We start from the raw sequence: 8,353 nt of genomic DNA, 5'->3' as shown, positions 1-8,353 counted from the left end.
TACCCGTCATCACATCCGGAGACTCTGCCTCTTCAAGGGCACGTATGGCATAAGTCCTTGCAGGCGCACGGCCCTCAGACCTCATAGCTGAGTCTCTAGGGGCACCTCTATTGCTAGCCCCATTGCCCGGGTTCTTTTGTGGTCTGCCCCTCGAAGGAGCACTACTCGCCCTCACCTCTGGCTTTTTCTCTTTCCCATCCAACTTGGGATAGTTACGAATAAAATGATCCAATGACCCACATTTAAAACAGCCTCTCTCATTTCCTCGACACTCACCGAAGTTACACCTACCACACTGCGAACACTCCGGCCTATTTGGGCTAGCACTACCAACACTTGCGATGGAAGTGGTTTGAGCTTTAGATGCCGTGTACTACTTGTTCTTGTTTTTACTCGAGAATCCCCCTGAAACATTTGATCAGGTAATGAATTCCCTCGATCTCTTAGATGAGCTTTTATGTGACTTCCCCATCTATCTTTTCCTTGAGTCTCAGAACTCAATATCAGCTTTTCTCTTCTCTTTGGCCAAATCCTCGGCCTTACATCCTCTCTCCACGAGCACTATGAATACCCTCAATTCTAAGATGCCAACTAACAATCGGATGTCTTCATTCAATTTGTCCTCAAATCTCTTGCACATGATGGCTTTGGTAGACACGCACTCCCTAGCGTATTTGCTGAGCCTCACGAACTCACGCTCATACTCTGTTACGATCTTTCGGCCTTGCTTCAATTCTAGAAATTCCTTCCTCTTCTGATCTATAAACCTTTGACTGATATACTTCTTTCGAAACTCTTCCTGGAAGAATTCCCATGTTATCCTCTCTCTCAGTATAATGGACACAAGAGTATTCCACTATTGGTAGGCCGAGTCTCGTAAGAGTGACACTGCACACTTCACGTACTCCTCTGGCGTACAAGATAACTTATTAAATACCCTAATGGTATTTTTCAACCAGAACTCTGCTCTTTATGGGTCATCACTAAAATTAGCCTGAAATTTCTCGGCCCGTTGCTTCCGTATTTTATCCACTGGAGATTTCTCTCTTCTAACCATATCTACTCCTTGCGAAGCTGCAAGGGCATACTGAGGACTTGGAAGAGGTGAGGGAGGTGGAGTGTAATATCCTGATTTTGGGCCTAGTCGGAATAGTGGTTTCGTGACCACAAAATCTGAGATAGAAATAATTATTTTATGATTATTTTGAGTTCTATGATATGATTGCATGATTGTGTGAAAATTTCGTGAAGAAATTTTATACATAAAGTGCTTAAATTGAAATTAGGGACTAAATCGAATAATTTGTAAAACTTGCATTCTAGAATTTTCTAGTATGAAATTGTTTTGAAATATTAATTAGGAGGTCTTAAATAGAAATTTCACCAATTTCTAAGTCTATGGACAAAAATTGGACATGGATGGAATTTTTGGAAAGTTTAGTAGTAAGGGCATTTTGGTCATTTAGGGGTAAAATGAATTAAAATACAAAATTAAAAGTCAATTTTGCTCATCTTCAACCCCATGGCCGAATATAGCAAGGAGAAACCATGGCTAGGGTTTTTCAAGCTTCCAAGCTCGATTGTAAGTCCGTTCTAGCCTAGTTTAGGGGCATTTTGGTCATTTAGGGGTAAAATGAATTAAAATACAAAATTAAAAGCCAATTTTGCTCATCTTCAACCCCATGGCCGAATATAGCAAGGAGAAACCATGGCTAGGGTTTTTCAAGCTTCCAAGCTCGATTGTAAGTCCGTTCTAGCCTCATTTTTAATGATTTTTACGTTTTTGGAGTCCCAGTAGCTCGATTAAGCTTATGCTAGCAATAATTCAACCTAGGGTTCATATTTGTAAAAATACGCATAGGTGAAATTTGTGTATTTTGGTGTTTTATGATAGAATATGAGGTTTTAAATTATGTTAGACAACTTGTGCTACTCGGTTTTAAGCGAAAACTAGCAAAATGGCTTAATCGGTAAAAATACCTAATAGTCATAAGTACATGTTAGAGTGAGAATTTGATGTTGCCATAGAAGGTAAAAATGATCAGCATGTCATAAAACATAAGAAAATAGGCTGAAGTTTAATTTACGAGCTTTGGGGCAAAAGTGTAAATATGCAAAAGTTTAGGGGCAAAATTGTAATTTTTCCAAAATATGATTTTGGGTCAATTTGAATAATGTGAGTCCTAATTAGACTATATTTTAAATGATAGAGCAAGGAAAACTAAAATTCGGGCTAAAATGGGGAAAATACCAAGTTGTGGACGAAATGGTAAAAGTAGCCATTTTCGCATACGAGGTAAGTTCATGTGTAAATGTAGTAACATAATTGTCATTTTAAGCAATTTAATGTTGTTTTTATGATATGATGCTGATTATTATCATGAAATATTATGCTTTGTGGTTATTGTTGAATAATATGTAATTATGTGAATTACTTGATGAGTATGAACTATCACCGAAGTATCAATTTCGATATTCCGTAGAAGATGGCAAAGATGTGTGATCAAGGAAAACACCCGTTTGAACCTTAGGAATAGATTAGGATACAAGTGACATGTCACTAGGATGTTTGGGCATCCGAACTCGTTGAGTTGAGTCCGAGTTCACTTATGGATGCAAATGTCCGAACTCGTTGAGTTGAGTCCGAGTTCGAGAGATGTAACTAGGCATCCGAGCTCGTTGAGTTGAGTCTGAGTTCACTTATGGATGCGAACGCCCGAGCTCGTTGAGTTGAGTCCGAGTTCACTTATGGGCGGGTTACATGGTAGCTTGGCTACATATGTAGCACTTATGTGCAAACTTTCCATGTATCCGAATTATATTCCGATGTGTTCAACGGGTAAAATTCTACTCAAGCAGAGGAATACTCGAGATGAAAGGGACGTATTGGTAAGTTTTGTGAAATGGACACTTTAGACAGGTATGCTCTTAACCCTCGGGTTGGAAATAGATACAACAACGGTAAGATCATAAGATGATGAATGATATTTAGAAAATGTGATATGAATGTCTCGGTGATGATTATGCAAATGATGTTTTATGTTTGCTTATATAGTTATGTTACTTGCTATTTTCATGTGAACTTACTAAGCATTTATGCTTACTCCCTCCTTTTCATTCCTTGTAGTGTTGACAAGCCAGCTCGGAAATCAGAAACGGTCGGAGGCACGCTCACACTATCCGTATACCATCTTGGCATAATGGCTTGTATATTTTGAGTATGGCATGTAAAGCATTATAATCATTTTGTGTATATGGTCTTATGATATGGTTATTGAGTGGTATGGAAATGCTTGGTAATGATTAGCCATTGGAATGGCTAATCATGATCATATTTGGTGTTATGTATGCTAAATTGCTAGCTAATCCATGGAAACCATGAAATAGGTAAAATTACCATAAAATAGATTCAGATAGCAGCAGTGACTTGAGTTTTAAAAATCACTAAAAATAGTAAAGATACAATTAGATGATGAATAATATATGGAATTGAAGAATTATGAGTCTATTTTCATATGGATGGAACAAAATAGGTATATGAGTTATATTTTATGAGATGTTTAAATTTTTGTGAAATAGGGCCAGAGCAATTTCTGGATCCCCTGTTCTGACTTTGGAAATTCACTATAAATTGTTCAAAGATAATTAGAAGTCATGATTTATATGTACAGATTCCTTATTGAGTCTAGTTTTATTAGAAGCAAACGATATAGTCATTGAAACTCTGTACAGGGAGATGTTTGATTCGTAATACACAGAGGTCAGAGTAGTCAAACTCTAAAATAGGGGAGACTTTAACTAATAAAATGTACTAATTTGCTTGACCAAAAATTCTATAAAAAAATTAGTAAATAGATATATGAGTCTAGTTTCAGGTAAAATTTACGGAATCTGATTTCGAGCTTTGTAACTCGAGATATGAATTTTTAAGTGACTATGACATAGATTGTTACCTTGACTGAAAATTTTAAAAATAAATTGTTTGAGCTGTTTAAGTAATGAATTAAGTCTATTAACACCTCGTGTTCGACTCCGGCGACGGTCTCGGGTACGGGGCGTTACATGGAGTGTTTGGATTTGTACGAACAAACTCCGTATACCAAGTATCCATCATATGGAGGTAAGCTTCTCTAGCTCCTCCGCCCTGACTCATCGTCATTGGCTTATTATCTACTAGCGCGATCCTTTCAGTGGGAGCCGACATATTGCTCTTCACATCATCAGCTGTAACTATGTCAAGATCCATTTACTATATGAAAAAATACAATTTATCTCGTCAGGAGTCGTCACACTATCAATATACAGTTGTGGCATGTTAGCTAGACTCGTACTTACGCTAGGTTAGTCCTAGAATCAACTAAACCATGCTCTGATACCACTAAATGTAACACCCCACACTCGAGTCCTACGCCGAGACGAGATACAAGGCGTTACCTAGTTTAAATACATACGTTCCAACATTTTCGAAATCATTAAGACTTGATCAAACTTAAAAAATTTTCAAACTTTGTTTAAATTTCTTAACCAGGGCCTACGAGGTCTCAAGCATCCATTGGAAACTATTCGAGACCAGTTCGGGTCCTTATTCAACTTAGAAAATTAACCCTTAAAAAACAGGGCACACACCCGTGTGGAAGGGTAACACGCCCGTGTGGTCATTAAGACATGGTCGTGCTGATGGCCCGTGTGACTCTCACGGCCTAAGCAACTAGGGGCACGTCCGTGTCCCATGACCGTGTGAATTAAATTCTATATTCGAACCTATATGGGTTTTCACACGGCCTGACACACGCCCGTGTCTAAAAACCTTAACATTATGTTTCTGACGTCAGCATCTAATTTAAGGCACACGGGCGAAGCACACGCCCATGGCCTGAGGCCATGTCCTCCACATGGTTTTACCATGCATACTAACTTGAAATTTTTACTTGCAGGGGACACACGGCTGGACAACATGCTGATGGGGCTGGCCATGTGTCACACACAGCCAAGACACACCCCGTGTGTCTACCCGCGTGGACAATATAGGGCTATCTACCAAGCTCTTTGCCACCGTGAAACACAACGTAACAACAACCATAGCTAAGGTCTATATACAATTCATATATTTCGACCATACTAACAATTCCTCATTCATGAAAGACTACTTTACATTCAAATAATAACTTTCAATATTAGCCATTTTTCATGGCCTTGTACACAATGAGTCAAATGTTAAAGCAAGCTGATACTTTTGGCCCCAAAATAATGTGACACTAAAACAAAATCAAAGAGTCCTATACATGCCATAACCAAAATAAAGAGGTCTAACCATACCAAGTGCTTCGATTGATAGTGTGATCGCTGCCTCGACGACCGTTGATCCACGAGCTAATTAGGCGGCATTATAAGAAAATGGAAAGAAATAGGGTAACCATAACGCTTAATAAGTTGCATGCAAATAAATATAGCAATAACTTTATCATCCATCATCATGCTCATAGTACAAAAGTAGGCATAAGCACAACTTACTTGTCACAACCCAATACAATTCACATAGCATATTTTAAGCTCTCATCTTATACAATCCAAATAGGTACCTGTATCACTTACAACATGGTTATACTTTTCTCGCTAAACTTAAACTGAATTTCTTATAGTCAAACCATTTAAAATGCTATCGAATATTCATTAAACCTCAAACATAGGGTATAATGTCGATGCCATGTCCCAGACACGATCTTACGCTGGCTCAGCTATCAAGTCGATCCCATGTCCCAGACATGGTCTTACACTAGCTCTCAGATATCCGTGCTAATGCAATGTCACAGACATGGTCTTACACTGACACATCTCGTAGCCGATGCATGTCCCAGACATGTCTTACACTGGCTTACATCTCGAGGCCGATGCATGTCCCAGACATGTCTTACACTAGCTCTCATCTCAATGCTGATGTCATGTCCCAGACATGGTCTTACACTGGCTCTCGTAATATGGCCGATGCATGTCCCAGACATGTCTTACACTAGCACACAATTAACTCGAATGTCATGGCATTAATATCCAATTTATTCTCTAAAGTTCAAACGGGAGTTCTATTATCTCAATGTTCATCTTGCATAATTATTTCCACAAACAAGCAATTTATGCCATATCAATTCAAACACATATAATAACAACATAGTTGTATTCTTTACATACAACTTACCTCGGATTACAAAATGTAGATAACAGGCTCGGCTTAGTCCACTTGCTTCGCTTTTCCTCGATCTAGGCCCGAATTTTGTAATTCTTGATCTATAATGATAAAAATTCATGAATTTAATCATTTTATTAATCTAAATACTCAAAAAATTAAAATTAGGCAAAATGACCATTTTGCCTCTAAACTTTTATAAAATGACCATTTTACCCCTAGGTCCGAAATTCAATTTTTATCACATTTTCTCACTAACCAAGCCTAGCCGATCACGTTTTATACTAAAATCAACCCACAATTCTCATTATTTCACACATTTATCACCTATTTTATAACTTATGCAAAATAGTCCTTTTTAGGGTTTTCATGAGAAATCTCTTCACAAAAGCTGTTTATTTCACAATCATGATTCATTTTCTTTCATAAAATTTCAGAAAACAACATGAACACTCTCATGGTAAAACCCTAGACATTCAAATATTTTACAACATAGTCCCCTCATTTGAAAGCTCATGCTACAATGGTTCTAAAAGTGCAAAAATCATCAAGAAAAATCATCAAAATCACTTACTTGTAGAGAGAATAAATGGATGAAATTTAAAGCTTCAAAAACCCCTCTAATGGCTGATATTTTCGGTTAAGAAGAAAGGATGGAGGAAAAGGATGATGGCTAGGCTTTTTAGGGTATTATTTTATCATATATTATGTCATCAAATACCTAACATTTGACCATTAAATTTTATTTGTCTCATGGCCGGCCAAGCTATAGTATAAGTGTATATTTTCCCTTCAAATACCCCCAATTTAAGTTTCATGGCAATTTAACACCCTTATCTATCAAATTAAGACTTTTGAAATTTATGCGATTTAGTCCTTTTTAGCAATTAAGCTCACAAACGCTAAAATTACTTCACCAAATTTTTCATGCACTACTATAAACATGTTATAACTTTAAAATAATAATAAAATACTTTCTCCAACCTTGGATTAGTAGTCTCGAAGCCACTGTTCTGACTAGGCCAAAAATCGAGTTGTTACAAACTACCTTGTTGTCTCTCTAAAACTAATTCAGCAAGCTGACTAATTTGATTCTTGAGGCCCTGAATAAATGTATGTTGATTCCTCAAAGCTGTTTTAGTGTTCTGGAATCTAGTTTTTGACACTGAAATAAATTTAGTCAACATCTCTTTTAGATTTGACTTCTTTTCTTGTTGGTAAGGTTGCTAAAAACCAGGAAGGGGTTGTGACCTTTGGTTTTCGTGACCACCCCAAGAGAAATTCAGATGATTCCGCCATCCCAGATAATAACTTTTATTGTAGGGGTTATTTTAAGGTCTAGAATTATCACCTATAAAGTTGACTTGCTCATGCTCCATGTTAGACTTGAAGGGCAAACATTTTGGATTGATCATTCCCACTCCAGTCGTATCGCATTGCATTATTGGATTCACCTGTTTACTACAACTCAAGCATTACTCAGTGTTTTTACTTAACTTACCAACATAACAACTGCATCTATATTAAAAACACCGGTTGCCTTAGTAGACTTTGTTCTCATAACTTGCCACTGATAGTTATTTAGTGCCATCTTTTCAATAAATTCTTGGGCTGCCTCAGGTGTTTTATTATTCAATGTTCCACCAGCTTCTACATCAATTATCTATCTAATCGAGTGATTCAAACCATTGTAAAATGTTTGGACTTGAAATCACAAAGTAATCCATGATGAGGACACTTTCTCAAAAGATCTTTAAAACTCTCTCATGCATCGTATAATGTCTCAAACTCAAATTGAGCAAAAGAAAAGATGTCATTCCTCAACTTAGATATTTTGGCCAGTGAAAAATACTTTAACATAAATTTTTCAGTCATTTGAGCCCAAATGGTGATGGAACCCTGTGGAAATGGATTCAACCACTATTTTGCCTTGTTCCTAAAAGAGAATGGGAACAACTATAAGCGTATGACATCATCAATAACGTCATTGATCTTAAATGTGTCACAAATCTTTAGAAAGTTAGCTAAATTAGTATTTGGATCTTCATCTTGCAACCTATCAAACTGAAAATATTGTTGCACCATAATCTCAAAATTTTTTGTAACAATAATCGGTCTGACAATACTCAATTTAGCCCCAATCAGAGTTGGTTTAGCATAGTCATACATAGTCCA

General features: G+C 37.1%; 1 non-coding gene across 1 annotated transcript; it reads left to right on the top strand.

The window, feature by feature from the left end:
• The first annotated feature begins 7,898 nt into the window (after positions 1 to 7,898).
• Positions 7,899 to 8,005, top strand: LOC121211746 (small nucleolar RNA R71). Its single transcript, XR_005906964.1, has one exon. It is a non-coding gene; the product is annotated as a small nucleolar RNA R71 (small nucleolar RNA).
• Positions 8,006 to 8,353: the final 348 nt, after the last annotated feature.

Source organism: Gossypium hirsutum, chromosome A12 (assembly GCF_007990345.1).
Source record: "Gossypium hirsutum isolate 1008001.06 chromosome A12, Gossypium_hirsutum_v2.1, whole genome shotgun sequence".
Classification (NCBI taxonomy): Eukaryota; Viridiplantae; Streptophyta; class Magnoliopsida; order Malvales; family Malvaceae; genus Gossypium; species Gossypium hirsutum.
The sequence above is the reverse complement of the archived record's forward strand: the minus strand, read 5'-3'. Positions and strand labels throughout refer to the sequence as shown.